Raw genomic sequence first — 16,864 nt, 5'->3', positions numbered from 1 at the left:
ATCACAACAGGGAAGCACTGAATACAGCACGAGACTGGTCAAAATGTCTGGGTTACAGCAAACTAGAACCACACCCTTTACAAAGCACTGTGTGGCGGTGGTCCCTCCTTCTGAAACTCTACAAGGAGAAATCAAGGCTACAGAGGGACACTCTGCCATGTGCTCTAAAGACGAACAAGTGACAATCAAGGCACCACAATGCTCGTGTCTGCTTGTGTCATCTTAAAGCCTTTACCCCAGAAAGGTAAAGACAGCAATTTCTCTGCACAGCACAACCTTCAGATCACAAGCAAGTCATTAGATCAAATGGTACAACACAGGGTTCTTACTAGGGACCACCTACTGTAGGCCTTGTTAATTTAAAAGCCAGGCCCAGTAATCACAGATCTAAAACTTGTACCCCAGACAGGTACTCTGCTATGTCCTATAAATATACCATCATAAACACACACTCTGGCCTATGATCCTTTCATGTGAACAAAGTAGAAATAGAATGAGAAAGAAGAGGAAGAAATCTGGTTAGCATTACATGTACCCTATGGGGGGATTGTTTGGAAATACTACAAACCTATATAAATATGTATATTTTAACTGTGATGTACTGATGAGTCAAGATTCCTTGTTTTTATTATTAAAAAAAAAAACCACACTAAAACCAAAACCAAACCAAACAAGCCCCAGTAACCACAGACAATATCACAAACACACAAGTCCATCTGCCCCCCAAAACGGCTGCTTTGCAAACCCTTCATGATGTGGTCTTTTCCCAGATTCTTTCTGTGCGTGGGTGTATACACATCCTTGTATAGAAAGAGCACACCAACGAGAAAGTACCGGATAGATGTGTGTGGATGCCGCCACCATACAGCAGCCCCGGCATCTCTCACCACGACAGCCGTGTCTCAGCGTCAGCCATCTCTGTGGGCACCTTTGCATGCCATTAGGATTAGTTTTCAGACCTACTGCACTGAGTCTGTCTACACAGCTGCAAGTCACATTCAAGAAGTCCCATGTCATTACACTTACAAACAGATGCCAGGCCATCAACAGTTAAGTCAGTAGCATCACCCAGGAAGGACACTGGAGTTCTCACAACACTGCCACGGTGAAGTAATCTTGCACTTTACTCTAACGGCATCCGTCCACAGAAACATCAAGGCGTTTCCCCTTCCAGGTTCTATCCCAGGGAAGGGGTTTTCGGTATTTGGCTGAGCATGCTGTGCTCTTTGGCTCTGATGCCTCCTCTCCTCCACTGTAGCTAGAAGTGTGGCTGCCATGTGTTTGAAATTCCACCCCATGGGTTGTAAGCAAACATTTTACTAAAGCTTCCTGGAACATTCCTTTAAAAACACAGTGTGTGTCTCCTTCTTTCTTGCTGGCTGGAACACAGGACTGATACACAGATATTCACAAGACTATCTTGGAACATGAGGCAACATGGTGAGTTCAAAGGAACCTGGCCTCTCAGGATGCCTGATGTCTCTAGACTAGTGGTTTTCAACCTTCGGTTTGCGGTCTCCTTTGGGGGTGACATGTCAGACATATGCATATCAGATGTGTACATTATGATTCATAACAGTAGCAAAATTATGAAGTAGCAACAAAATGATTTTATGGTTAGGGGTACTAGGAAGGCTGAGAACCGCTGCTCTAGACTAACACTGCAGCTGTTGACCTTTGAACTTCTTTAGGTGAAGAGAAACCAACTTTTATCTATTACACGCAACTGAACTATCTGCACAGAAAACCTATCTTCACACAAGAGAAGGAAGAAAGCCTTCTTAGCTGGTTTATAACATTTGTTTATTATAGCTAGCTTTTGGCTGGTTTTGAACATCTCTTCTAGCTCACAAACAATCAGAAGTTACTATCTTTGGCCACACCAAAAAAAGAATGAAACACAGGTTGTTTCTGTTAATTTTGCTTTTTAACCTGTCAACAACAGAAGTCAACAATCTATTCTACATTTTCTTTATCTTTACTGGATATTTGCTGCACCTGTGTGCCAGGCAACTGGACACCCTATACAACTGTACAGTGACAGTCCCTGACCTCAAGGAAAGGATGTCATATCAGGGAAGCAGATAGGACCAGGCACATGGTGTTCCTAGGACCTTGGGTGACTGGAAAGGTCTCTAGAGACAGTGAGACTGGCACTGAAAATGGAAGGACGATGGGGAGGGTCATTATGATTGCATATAAAAATACTGTCTGGGATGTTGCTGGGACCAAAATGGACCAGCTCAGGGAGGCACCACAGGCACACCAATTGACGGACAGCAGGGAATCGCTCAGGCTTCAGGCAGGGGCTAGGTTTTCACACCAGAGAGGTCATCAGGTTGTACAGTAGAGGTTTGATAGCCAGAGTGGACAGGAAGACGGAAGAATGGCCCAACGAGAGCAATCTCCTGCCAGTTATGCTGTCCCCATCTAGGGCTCATGCAGGATAACAGATCCAGAAAGCTCAACGTAACTAGCTAAGGACCCCCTGGTGCAGCCATCCACCAACACCTCCGCCAACACCTCCACCAACACCTCCACCAACACCGTGTTCTGTGATTAGAGAGGGAAACTGACTAGTTATCTCCATTATCAGCAACGACTATTAATGGGGACCAAATGCCAACTTTGGAGTCCTTTACTTACACAGGAAAGAAAATAGATAAAACAGACAATAAAGTCAAACAGCTATATAGTAGTAAAAGCCTGCACCATATAAAAGCAGGGGAAAATAACCTTGTACATTGTACACTGAACCAATTACCCCCAAGTTAAAACATTGCCTTTATAGATAGAATTGTTCTTTTTTTAGGCAGATACCAGATCAATGGGCCCCTTAACAGTGAGTGATACCAACTGTGAACAAAAGCACATCTAATATTCTGCAGGGGGGATAGCAAAAGTGTATGCAAGAAGAGAAAGAGAGAAGATGGAGAAAAGCTGTCTTGCTCGCCAGAGGACTGACTCCAGAAATCTGTTTGGCTACAGGAAGGAAAGTGGTGATCCTCTCTCTACAGAAGAGGATTCTGGGAGGCAGCAAGAGAACTTAGGTTCATCTGGGATTAGAGAGTCCTGGAACCAGCTTCAGAAGCCTGCTGTAAATTTTGTCTCATCTCGATGTATATAAATATTATTAGTGTTCAGGACTATTAAGGGATTTCTTGAAAAGCCCCAGGCAGTGCATCTGCCAGTAGATGGATGGTTTCCCACTTGAGTGCCAAACTTAAAATTTAGTGCAGCAACCAAATGTCCAAAGACAGGTCTGTGGGGGAAAGAAGGGGACCTCTCCTCCAGTTCCCGAGGAGGGGGCACACGGGCGCGGCTAAAGGGCAGCCCAACCTTAAAAAGAGGAAATGGAAGCTGTGAACTAACGCATGAAGGGAAAGCAAATTGATTTCTGCCCACGAGACCGTTCTTTCCTCGAAATTAATCAGGGAGGACAATAAAAACAAAACCTTACTGAAACAATCAGAAAAGGTACAACATGTCCTGTGTCAACCACCAGAAAGGCTGGTCCAGGCTAAGCGTCCATCCGTAGGTCACACATTTAGAAACTACTCTTTATTTCTCTAGGAGAGAAAAACAAGGCTCACACATTGGCTCTTTACTCTTCCTCCCCAGGGTCCTTGCATTTATTAAGTTCTTTCTAATTTCTCTTTAGCCTGTGTTTGCTTTTGTCAGTAAATTCTGTAATGATCACACGCTCTGAGAGGCTGTATCTTCAGAGCACACGATGTTCAAGTTCCTGGCTAAGGGAGCCTCCACTTTTCAGAAGGAAAGTCCCTGGGCCACACGAGTTTTTACTGAAGACTTAGTTTTAATGTAAATGACTGCTGAGGGTTAGAACTGGTCTGTGGGTGTTTGAACAAACTAAAACTTTTGAGTCCTACATGGAAAGAGTAAGAGGTAATGAAACTGCAGAACAGGATGGAAAGCATTAGATAAGAAAGTGGACAGCGTTGGTGGGAACGCAGAGGCTGGTGGTGGGAGCTACGGGTGCTTTGGGTAATTGTTAGAGCCCATGGGGAGCGAGGCTCTGAACATGGTATTCAACTGTAGTCCAAACTCTAGTACGGAGTTAAAAATCCACCTTGGTATCAGCCTGTAAGCTCCTCCGGCAAGAATCCTCATATCCTTTGAAACCCCATTCCTAGAATTTCCATGGGGTTCCCTGGTTTGAAACTGAGCCAGCAAGACTGTTTGCAGGCTCTAGTGGCCTAGCTCCAAAGAAGCCTTACTCGCTTCCTTCCCCCAACCAAGCATCCTATGGAAGAGAGTGAAAAGCCTTGAATGGACTTGGGGCTGATCTTGGGGGGCATCCTGCTCAGTACTTAAACATGCAGAACCCCCTCCATCCTTCCTCTCCTCTTCCCTTTCTTCTTCTCCCATAGGCTTAGATGGTAGTCAACTTGGCCCTGTCCAAAGCAAGAGGACATAAAATACTCAGGACCACAATGGTAATAGTGTGCATATTTGTTTGTAAAGATTTATATATTTTATTTTATGTGTGAGTGTTTCACCTGCTTGTATGTATGTACTTTTATGTCTGGTACCCAGAGGGTTAGAAGAAGATGTCAGATTTCTGGGGAACTGGAGTTACAGATGGTTGTGAAGCAATCATGTTTGTGCTAAGAACCTAACCTGGGTCCCCAGCTCTTACAGGGGCAAAGGGCAACACTTGTGAATAACCACTGAACCACCTCTCCAGTTTCCTGATAATGTACTTATGGATGTCTCAGGCACAGCCATAGTACCAGGAGCCCAAGGGCAGAGTATAACCAAGGCTGGCCATACCTTTTGTTTTGTCCTCAAGTTAACCAGCAAGGAAGCTGTTTGTGATGCTTAAAAAACAAAACAAAACAAAACAGCCATTTGCCTTTCAAGAAAGGCTGAGATGGACCAGGGAACTCAGTTTTCGAAGACTGAGTATCTTATTGGCAGGAACTGTGCCTGACTGAAGAGAAGGAGCAGCTGATCCATGGAGGGGACAGGAAGAACAGCCTCGCTGGGGTCTGTGCTGGGTCTGTGCTGTGTCCACCTTACAAGCGCACCACAATGCTCTCAGTTTATTAAACAGTCTTCAATCTGCCTTCCTATTCTCTCTCTTCATATACCTTTCCCCACTCTGATCTCCCCCAACTAAGATATTACAAAGATTTTTATATCTCTGAAACAAAAATCACATGTTGGAATTTGGCTATTATCATTATGGTGGTAAGACAGGAAATCTAACTAAACTTCCTGTGTTGGAGGTAAGGCCTTTGGGGGGGAATTCGAATTGTATGGTGTCTCTAGAATGGGACATCATTGTGGTAGTGCTTTCTTCTTATATAGAGACAGATAGACAGAGTGAGCAGGTAAGCTTAGCAAGGGATGCCTTGACCATGCCACACTGCAATAAGAAGGTCCTCACTAGAGGCTGACACTACGTTCTTGGACTTCCAAGTCTCCAGAACTATAAAGAACAGTATTTTCTTTATAAATTATCCAGTGTCAGGTAAGATGGGTATACATCGTAAGAACTGAATTGTGTATGTTGCTTCTTAGATTCAGAGAGCTACTGGGTTGCATCCTAACAAAGTCTGCAGCTTGGTGGAAAAGGCTTAACTCAAAAAGTCAAACTAAATAGTGCTGCCCCCCCCCCCATACACCCTGACTGAGGGGAGTGAAGCAGGGTGGGAAATGTTGGGATTCTGTAAACCCCACCCCTCAATTACCTGGCAATAGCCAGGTATGCTCTGCCCCAGTGACCTGACACTATAAAAGGGGCTGCTTGCCCCCTCCTCTCTCTCTCTTGGCCTCTCTCATCTCCTGGCTCTCTTGCTCTCCCAACCCTACCCCTCCTCTTCCCTTTCTCTTCCCCCTCTTTCTCCACATGCTCATGGACTGCCTCTACTCCTCTACACTCACACACACACTCTCTCTCTGCCTCTACTACCCTCTTAACTCCCTCATGACCTAAATAAACTCTATTCTGTACTATACTGTTGTGTGGCTGGTCCCTTAGGGGGAAGGGATTCCCAACATGGGCCCCCCAGAGGTATCTCCCTTGCCCCCAGGCCTCACCACACCTCCAATGGGCCATATGCCCCCCACTCTCTTCATCCATTCCCTAACATTGGTGCCGAAACCCGGAACGTCATCTTTTCACAACATTGGTGCCCCGTGACTTTTCCTTTCAGTGACTTTTCCTTTCATTGGTGCTCCGTCATCTTTTCCTTACAGGAGAGTCAGAAACAGAGAGTAAGAATGAGGAGGAAGGAGAATGCTTCCTTCAAAAAGAAGAGAAGACCCTAACACCCTTATGGTCTAACTCACTGTCTAGCAAGCATCCACAGTTTAAAACAGTACGTAAGCAGGTCTTCCTGGAAGACTGTAGCCACCTCACTGCTAACACAGCAAAGGCACGTTCACCGGGCAACCAGGGTCACATTGGTAAACGTACTCTCTGCCTAATGCCAAAAACCAAACCAAACCACACACCATACCAAACCAACCTGAACCAAAACAAAATAACCTCCTCCTTTTGTGGAGGGGCAGAAGGCAGATCCAGAGGAGATATCATTTTAAGCTAGAACCTGAAGCTGTTCCAGTTTCTGTTTGAACAGAAAGGCTGTCACAGATTGAGAACTTCCACGGGGCGGGGCGGAGGTGGGGAGGAGTTAAGCAGAACACTCCTGGAGCACAGCAGGCTGGATGGGGGTGAGGACAGGACCATGACTGTTTTGTTTCTTTGACCTGTCTGCACTCGTTATGAGAGGTCCGGACTTTTCCAGCACCTGATGCTAGCAGCCATTTTCTCCTTATTGACTTTTAGAGAATTTTCAACTGCTCTGGGTTGGTTTGCTTCCTAAAGCGAAGAGCCTTGGACAATGCACCCATAACTGGGAAGTTTCTTGATTCTTGGGCAGTATACAGAGGGCTGGTTACAAGCCGCATAATGTTGATCCCCTTAGTTCTCCTTTGGCTTTGTTCTTTGCCTTCCACACCTCCAAAGTTGCAGGACTGCCTTAGAGGCAGCATGGTCCAGTCACAGATGGCCAGAGTCACAGACAAGTCCCCATCTCAATTCCAAATACATCTACACAGCCCCTAGACAGTCTTCCTAGGTAGCACTAGGGAAGCCCACTGCTTTGCAGGCAGTGGCCCTCAATGGCCAGACAGCAGTTTTCCCAGGTACAGCTTCCGGTCACACTCAATCCCCAGTGCTTCATGAAGGTTTGGCACATGGGGACGTGGGGCTGCCCTCTCCGATTGCTTGCAACCCTATTCTAACTGCACAGAAGCCGTTTGAACAGTGTGGGATATGCTGAGACCGAAGGATCAGTTTTGGTCTGCCATGGCTAAGGCAACTTGCTCAGACTCAGCTCTGAAAAGTAAGGACATGTCCATACTCAGCGGACTCATTCTGAGCCTCTCATCACTGAAACTTCCCAGGTCATCCTTTCCCTAATAGCTGTTTGAGTCTCTCTTATATAAATCCAATTTATAGCATGGAGGCAAAATACAAGACCGCTTATTAACATGGAGTTAACTTTCAGTGTTATTTCCCATATGCCCGATGATACTTTAAGTATGTTATTTATATACATTATTTAATCCTCCTAACAATCACAAAGGGTGGGCATCCTTCACTTAGAGATGGCCAAGTTGGAGACATCGGGGATATTAAAGAACTCATGCAAGCTGTGCCTTATGCTACGCATCACATTCAGAGTCCCCAACAGATGACAGCAGCCTCTCACACATCTTCCCATTATGGTTTGGTACCACCTCTGAACATCTCTGCTGTCTGAAAGGCGTGCCGCAGGAGAGTTGCTTTCGTGCTATTTTTCTTTTAAAGCATGCAACCATAGGAAGAAATTAACCACAGGTCCTAGCATCCTTTTCTACTCTGAGGTATATCTCTGTCTGAAGGACAAAACTAGGAAACACACACATTGGAAGAGACCCCCCCATACAAATGATACTAAAGAAATAATATGTATCAATTCTGTTTCCTCTGTTTGAGTTGCAGTCAACAGAAGTCTCATAGACATTTTACTATCACAAATTTAAAAAATTTTTTTTTCAAAGACAGGGTTTCTTTGCATAGCCTTGGTTGCTTTAGAACTCGCTCTACAGACCAGGCTGGCCTTAAACTTAGGGATCTGCCTGCCTCTGTGTCCAGAGGGCGCTGTGATTAAAGATGTGTGCCACCGTGCCTAGCCACAAGGCTGGATCTTGGTGTCTCCAAGGGCCACTGCAATGCTGCACACTAACAGACAAGCCTCTCTCCTGAAAGATACAGTGAACATGGCTTATCTGACAGGAAATGACTGTGATGTCAGGGAACCAGACCCACAAAACCCAAAAGACTGCAGGCCCCTCAGAGTCAGCGCCGCCCCAATGAGTCCACTTAGTACAATTCACAGGGTAAGTGGCACTTTATCAGGCTTAGACTTTCAAATGCTCAGAGACAATATTCACTCAAGGACCGCTCCTCACCAAGCTTGTAAACCCATTGTAACAGTACAGATGCACTCTCTTCACCAATTCACACAGGTCAGTCAGACCGAAACTTTATCATGGAAGAAAAAAAAATCTGAGTCAGGGCTAGTGAGATTGGCTCAGTAGGTAAATACTGAGGGTACCCTTCTGATGGCCTGTTCCACCCCCGGATCCACATGGTGGAAGGACAGAATCATTTGCTACAAAGTGTCCTCCAAATGCCACATACATGCTGTGGCATACGTGGGAATCTCCTCCCCCAATAAAATTTTGAAGACAGGGAACAGTTCAGTGTGCCCTCCTCTTGGGAAAGCACAGTTTGAAGGCTTGGAGAAAATAACGGAGTAGCATAGAGCAGTCGAGGACAGAAGGTAAGCCACAGAGTTCAGCTGCCGAAGCATCTGGGAACATTTCATTAATGAGCAGAAGAAACAATCGCCTACCGACAATGCCCACGGGATCACTGAAGCCTCAGGAACCAAGCAGTGCTGGGCAGAGGATTGAGAAAATAGGAAAACAAACACTGCAAAAGGAGGTAACAAAGAAGCCGGAGGGGGGGGGGTTATAAATAGCATCATTGTGTCTAGAAAGCTGGGTTCAAAGAGTGAGGACTGAGGTGCTGCTGACCCAAAGGCGGAGAGCAAGAAATTTCAATAAATAACAAAGGCCAACAAAGCAGAGAAGACTCGAGGGTTCCTGTGCCCAAGGTGGGCCAAGAGTTTCCTTTCTTCTTCCTGCACATTTTGTAATATCGGATTTACACGCACAAGTGCACGCACACACACACTTCAAAGTAGAAAGTCTGGTGGTTTTGAGTGTCTTCATAGAGTTGCGCAAGTACTGCCACAATCGATGTTAGAATATTTTCATTGTCCCAAAGGGGGAAAAAAAACCCTTACATAGCTAAGCTTTCCCAAGCTCTGGGGAATGACTAATCTTCCTCTTCTCTACTTCTCTCCGCTGATTCGCCTGCCAGGAACATTCTACCTAGAGGAATCGAACAAAGGGTGTTCTCTTGTGACCACCATCTTCCATTTAAAACAATGCTTTCAAGATTCACCCTTTGGCATGGTGTTTACTAGTCCTTCTTCTGGCTTTGGTCTGCCCTGATTCTCACTGTGGGAAAGGGAGCCTTTCTATCACTGTGGAGTAAAAACATCACAGGAACTTGGGAGTAGAAACGCCAGAAACGCTGACAAACCTGGAAGGGGGAGGGAGGTCAAAGACAAAAATGGTGAACACTGAGGTCCAGGTAAGGCTGTGAGAAGGGTCTGTTTGCACACCAGACCCTGTATTTTGGCTAACCCTATCCACACTAATTTGGGCCATTCTTTGATAGGTAGGGCTGTCACAGTGGGCACAACCTGTAAAGGAATGGTCACCCACGGTGTGGAACACGTCTCCCCTCTGCTCAGCTACCTGTGCCACCAACAGGAAGTTGCTGATGCTGCAACAGCGAAGAGGAAGGGCAGGAGAGACAGTCAACTGAAAAGATGGCGACAAAAGGCGGGCCTCAACCTTAAGAGTCCTTAGATCAGCATCGTGTTCTCACAGACCATCTTAATACCCGGAAACTCTTAAACAGTCTAAAATGCTCTTTTCCACCTATTTCAAAACCTACATACAAATGTGAAAAATCACAGGTGGACTTTAAGAGAGGGGAGAAAACAAACAGGAGGAGAGCTGGCACTGGATTAGGATCAGGACAGGCAGGACCCTCAAAGCTGATGAGGCATGGTCAGCTGCCAGGTCCCCTACAGTCCTTCTCAGCAGGCTCCAGCACATGAAGACAGGGAGGCGGGGTCACTTATGACTGCCTGTCACAGATGCACAAAGGGACAGGAAGGGGAAAAAAGTATCCTTCACACACTTAAAAATTACTCCAAGTTATTTTAAATTTGGAACTGTTTGTATATTCCTTATAAGTTGATGAAACTCACACGGTCTCCCCATGACTAACTAGAGCGGAATTGGGAGAGCGTTCTCTATTTATAACTTCTCCGCTTGTTCGTGCGACCAGCCCTGTTTCCATTCCCTGGTACTGTACGTGGAGTTATGTGAAGCAGTGTGGGCTCTGAAATGCTGATCACTTCCTAACAAGGCAGGCCTGTGCTCCACAGGGGCAAGTCGGTGGGAGAGGGGTGGGGGTTTGTTAGGACTGAGTGAAGGCCAGACTCAGAGGGGAGGCCTCAAGCATCCATCCTTGCTTAGATACCTCTTTTGTTGTTGTTCTTGTTTGTTTTTGTTTGTTTGTTTTGTTTTTCTTAAGACAGAGTTTCTTTGTGTTACTGTGGCTATCCTGGAACTCCCTCTGTAGACCAGGCTACCCTGGAATTCAGAGACCCACCTGACTCTGCCTACCAAGTGTTTGGGATTAAAAGTGTGCATTGTTGACGCTGCCGCCACCACCGGGCTAGACTGCACCTCTTTATAACGGGTGTTTGAACCTGTTTGGGGACAACCGCATACCTAACCGGTGATGACCGATGGTGTGAGCTTGTCACTGCACACAGCCCCAGGTCAGTGCCTTATAGCTTGTGTCTCCCTTGTTGCCTCTTCCACTTGATTTTAGTGGAATTGCGCTTCCAAGAGGTAGGTACAAGGCTTTAACAGCTCATGCAGAAGCCCCACTCCACACACAGAAAGGTTTATGTCAAGATAACTGAAGTGACTGACCAGAGCCACCCACAAGACAACCAGTACTCGGAGCAGAGCACCTGAGTCCTAGGATTAAGTTCTGTTGTGAAAATCAAGACCATGGGGCTAGAGAGATAGCTCAGTGGTTAAGAGCACTGGCTGCTCTTCCAGAGGTCCTGAGTTCAATTCCCAGCAACCACATGGTGGCTCACAACCATCTGTAATGCACTCTTCTTGTGTGTGTCTGAAGACAGCTACAGTGTACCTACAAACATAAAATAAATAAACCTAAAAAGCAAGAAAGAAAAGCAAGACCATGGAAGGAAAGAATAATAAATGTGAGAGACGCCTGTGCGTATAGACTACCCGTGGAATGCGGATGGTTGCGTGTGCATAAACACGCATCCCCTGTTCGCAGCTGCTCCTATAGACAGTAGGAGCAGCTGCTCCAAGGCTGCCTAGCCACAGTTGGGGGGAGGGATCTCCTGGACTCTTCTCTAAACAGTGCTTCTGGTAACTGTAGTATCTCCTTTCAGAAGTGACTCTCCATCCTGCCCCAAGAGGAGCAACTCCCCATAAAAAGAAGGAAAAAGCGGTCTTCACAGTCCACCCTTCTTTTGGGGAACATCAGAAAAGGTAACAGGTATCTCACACCACAATTCTGTGACTAATTATGAAGCTGGTTAGTTTTCACTGCACAGCTTTTCCTTTTCCTGTTTATACCAATTCCTAATGTCTCCAGATTAATGCTTTTCTAGAATCTTAACCATTACCACATGGGATTAGGCATCTTAAACTCCATTACAACTACCTCACTTGCCCACATATGAAATAAATGACCATTAAAAAATACCTGAGATGTGTCTTAGGCGACTGTCACTGTGTGGACACAGTGACGTTTACACCAACTGGTGGTCTCCGACATCATTAGCCACGACCCAAACAGGATCACTGGCAGAACTGAACCTCCAGAATGCACAGCTGCCTTTGAATCAGTGACAGCTCTTAACAAAACATGCAAGTTTGAAACAGCACAGATATCAACGGCTGGTCAAGACCTCCGAAGCCTCTGCATCTCTGCTCTGCTTTCTGAGATGCGTTTGCAGTTCTAAACATATGCGGTCCTCAACCTTCCTAAGGCTGTGACCCTCCAACAGTTCCTGAGTTTGTGGTGACTCCCCCAACCAGGAAACCATTTCATTGCTACCCTGTAACTGACACTTTTGCTACTGTAACAAATCGTAAATATCCGATAGCGGTCTCCATCCACAAGTTGAGAATGTCTGTTTTAGAGTATGTATTAGACTAAATCAACACAGTACACTTTCTTTTTACCCAGCATGCATGATGGCTCCACTTTCTGGAGTTAAAATATTCTTTTTTTCTGAGCTGGAAATATGACTGCCAGCATAAATACACAGAACATATGCACTCAGCCTATCTGATGGTTCAAAAGTACCTAGAAAGAAGACCATGCGACTGTCGAAATACCATCTTTAGAATATTAATCAATCTCTCTCCCCCCTCCCTCTCTGAGTGTGTGTGTGCCAGTGCCACAAACCTCTGTTGGCTTTTATTTTACTTTGCTTGAATTTTTTGAGCAGAGGTGGTGACAAATGTAATATACTGGGAGAAAAGGTACCAACTTTGCTAAAACTAATTAGAGGTGTTGATGTCCCTCGAGACAATAAGAATCCAAATATTAGGGCTGGAGAGATGGCTCAGCGGTTAAGAGCACTGACTGCTCTTCCAGAGGTCCTGAGTTCAAATCCCAGCAACCACATGGTGGCTCACAATCATCTGTAATAGGATTTGATACCTCTTCTGGCTACAGTGTACTCATATACATAAAATAAATAAGTCTTTAAAACAAAGTGTTGATGTCCCAAATACAGGAATCCAAATATTCTGGAAATGATCATTTCTCAGTTTCAAGCAGTTTTTTGTTTGTTTGTTTGTTTTAAATGGGACTGTACAGCGTTGAAACATTCACTGAAGGAATTCAAAGTTCAAGATGCTCCCTCTCTCTTTTTAAAACCATTAATAGTTGAGAAGTTAGCGGTTCAGCGGTGGCACACACCTTTAATCCCAGCACTTGGGAGGCAGAGGCAGGTGGGCCTCTGTGAGCTTGAGGCCAGCCTGGTCTACAGATCAAGTTCCAGGATAGCTAGAGAAACACTGTCTCAAAAAAAAAAAAAAAAAAAAAGAAAGAAAGAAAGAAAGAAAACAAACGGACAAACAGAAGCAAGCAAGCAGCAAGCTCCAGACTGGGAGCCATCATAGGCACATGGGCAGGATGCCAGCTGACTCAGCAGTTCAGATGTAAATAACAATAGAAAATTAGGAACTGTATGCCTGTAAGTTTTTCTTTGGCCTTTGAACTATAATCTCCTGATCTCAGATATCTGGTTGACTCTAGAGTGTTGTCCACATCGCCAAGGGTATTTCAGACTTACCCAAAATCACCCTCCATGCGAGAGCTGGAAAATGAACAAAGTATGCCAAGCTTCCTGGACTCTGAAGACTAGGGTAAACTCGGTATCCTTTCAGACACTGTGTGTATGGTGCCTGCATAGTCCTGTTATGTCACCTGACCCCACTGGGCTGGAAGGAGGGAGTCATACACCAGGAGACGCAGGTAGCTTTCTGCTTCCTTCCTATCTGAACCTTTACCCCAGGTCCCCTTCTCATATCCTTTCATCTCCTTGCAGACCTGTTCTGGAATACCCTCCAGGCTGGTTTTCATGGGTCACAGGAATTTTCATTGGAACCTGAAGGAAATCAGCAGGTAGATTAACTATCTCTATAAACCTGAAACCCAGTAAGCAATGTCCGTCCATAGATCACAGATGAGTCTGGAACTTGGACGGGTGTTCAAGAATCACTTTGTCCTTAGTATGAATATGGAGGAGCTCATAAATGGAAAAGGAACAAACTGCCTTCCCCCTAACAATGGTACCTGTGACCCCCACAAAAGTTTGGCAATGACAAGGACATGGGAGGTTTAGCTGTTACACAAAGGAACTGGTGCATATACAGCCACTCCTAAGATACATGACCGTACGCATTTTCCAAATCAACTTCAATGTAAGTGTATGTCTGTGCATATAAAATGTCTATGCATATGTCTGCATGTGGAGGACAAGAGGGTACTGGAGTCTGTCTTCCACTATTGCTCTCCATTTGTTGAAGCAGTTTCTTGATGAAGCAGTTTCTCGATGATTGGCCAAGCTAGTAAACAGCAGGCCTTTCCTGTTTCCTAAGGCTCAGGATCATTAATGTACATAGCCACCCTCAGTTTTTACAGAGACTCAAGGGATCTGAACTCAATTCCTCACAGAACCATCTCTCCAGTCCTCCAAACCAACTTTTAAGCTGAGACCCCTTAGATGCTGTGAAACTCCTAAACCATCCCCTCCTAGGAGCTTATCTCTGGCATACATCTGTTCTTTACAACAAGATTTCCAAATTCTGGACTCACTCAATCTGAAAGTGAGGATCTGAAAAGGTTATCTCTTTCATTTGGGGCAATTAAGCCCTGTAGTAGAGTCCTTGACACTCATGTCAAAAGAGCTGCTGCCTTTCTTCAGACAGACAAGATTCTTGGCCAGCAGGAAGCTCAGAGGTCACGGTGGAGGAGCTGCTGAGCCTGTAACCTGGTCTGCAGCGTGCCTCAGGGTGTGCGCTTTGTTCGGCCCTGCAGTCAGAGAGAGCATTAAGGTGAAAAAGGGTTAAAGGGGTGAAAAGAACAGAGCAAACGGTGCAAAAGACAGTGACTCAGGTAAAGGCTGAGTGTGTGCAATGCACTGTGGTGGGAGCCAGATTCGCAACTTCCGTCATGTAATGCTTTCTGCAAAGGGTAAGGCTTTTGGGGGTCTCCATTCACCCAAGGGACCACTCACCCAAGGCCCAGGGAACAAAGGAGGAGAGGAGGAACAGCCACAGCAAGTCTGGGTTGCATTATGTTGTTCTGCTTTTCTAGGGCCTGGGAGCATCACTGAAAAATAAAACTGCCTAAGAACGCTTGGGTTCTGGAGCAAAGGCAACTCGGCAACTATGAAACCAGAGGACATCTTCACTTGGAGAAAGTGGAGCTCAAGCAGCCCAAGCTGTGAAGGCCTCAGCACGCACTCACTTACTGGAGGGGATGGGGGGGCATGTTCAAGGTTCCAGGGATCGGGACACCAGAGAAGCAGCCTTTCTCATCTTTGCAATCACAAGCCCCTTTGAAACACACGGACCGCACATCTTCCTTTAAAAAAAAAAAAAAAAAAAAAAAACTGCACTCCTCTCTCGCCCTATAAGCCTACTTCTCCATCAAGGCGAGATCAGATGGAAGAGTTTCCCCTAATGGCGGTTTCCTTGGTGCTCGTCTATCTGAATTGGCAGCACCTTAACTTTCTCCTGCACTGTATCGTCCTAAACTGACATTCTCAGCCCACACTGGCACACTGGCCTGGTGCCTTTCAGGAGCACAAAAGATACATCCCAAGCCCGTTACTTCCGTCTCTCTGCCCTTTCCACATGGCTTGTCCACAATCCTCCCTCCACCCACTCCCCAACCCTTTGAAACTTCTAAACCCCAGCAGAGGAAGCACTGTAGGGCTCTTAATAAGCTCAGTCATGCTCAAAATATCCGTTTTACCCACAGGGTATTGTAGGCAGCAATTCCGACCAGAGCACATCTCGGCACAAGATCATCTGCCTCTAAAGCCTATCGTTCAGAACTCCTAAGAGCACAGCTCTTACGCAGTCCCATTAGAATACTTGGAAACTTCAAACAGTTTGGGGGCGGGGAAAAACATCCTCTCCAATATATCTACCTTCCACCTACACTGTGGGTTAGGAAACTCCTTCCTGTTGCCGTGGCCACAGAGGGTACATATCGCAACTATCCTGGCCCTGGAGTTTGTGAAACCCACAGGAACTTTGCCACCACCTACACAGAAAGCCCGGTGCCAGAGACAACAACGCATAAACATTTTATGTTAAGTCAGCCACATGTTTTAAAAAAAAATAACATCTCCATCAAGTATTTTTCTAGTTCTGGCTCACGTTCAAGTCTAGGGGTGTGTAGGGAAGTCCAGTGGATTTATGTCTTTGGTCCCACTGGAAGATGCTTGGCATTTCTGAAGAAACAAGGGTACATCAGTATATGCCTTAGGTCGTTGAGAAAAAAAGAGTCCATTAATTGTGTTTCATTGATGTGGGTCTACAGGCACTTCCCCTTGGACAAGGATAGGTATTAACAACATCCTGGGCTGGGGAGATGGCTCAGTAGGTAAAGTGTCTGGTGTTCCACAAACATGAAGGCCTGCGTTTGGTTTCCTAGCAGCCAAATAAAGCACTAGAGTTGGCAACAGGACCTTGGGATCTCCTTGGCTAGCCAGTCTCATTGAAATAGCAACCTCTGGGTTCAGGGAGACTTTGTAGTAAAGAAAACAATGGTAGCAAAGGTAGAGACTGCTAGAGATTCTGGCTTTTACCTGTGTACACTTACACACAGGCAGCAAGTGCACCCACATGCACCATGCACACACAAGCAGCAAGTACACTTGCATACACACGTGCACAGTCTGAAAAAAAAAAGTAGGGGAAAAAAAAAGCTTGTATCAATTTACAAAACATAAAGTTTTAACTTAACCCTTAACTGAAATGTTATTTTGAGAGGAGCATTAGTGAAATTAAAAACAAGGAATTTAATTGGAACCTGTTGATGTGTTTCAGGTTATTCAAT

At 45.6% G+C, this 16,864-nt stretch overlaps 1 protein-coding gene across 2 annotated transcripts in view; it reads right to left on the bottom strand.

Annotated features, from left to right (window-relative positions):
* The window catches only part of IGF1R (insulin like growth factor 1 receptor), a 264,623-nt gene that overhangs the window by 62,208 nt on the left and 185,551 nt on the right, over positions 1–16,864 (bottom strand). The gene's annotated exons all lie outside the window — the stretch shown is intronic.

This window comes from Micromys minutus (genome assembly GCF_963924665.1).
Source record: "Micromys minutus genome assembly, chromosome: 3".
In the NCBI taxonomy this organism is placed as follows: domain Eukaryota; kingdom Metazoa; phylum Chordata; class Mammalia; order Rodentia; family Muridae; genus Micromys; species Micromys minutus.
This window is presented reverse-complemented; position numbering and strand designations above follow the sequence as displayed.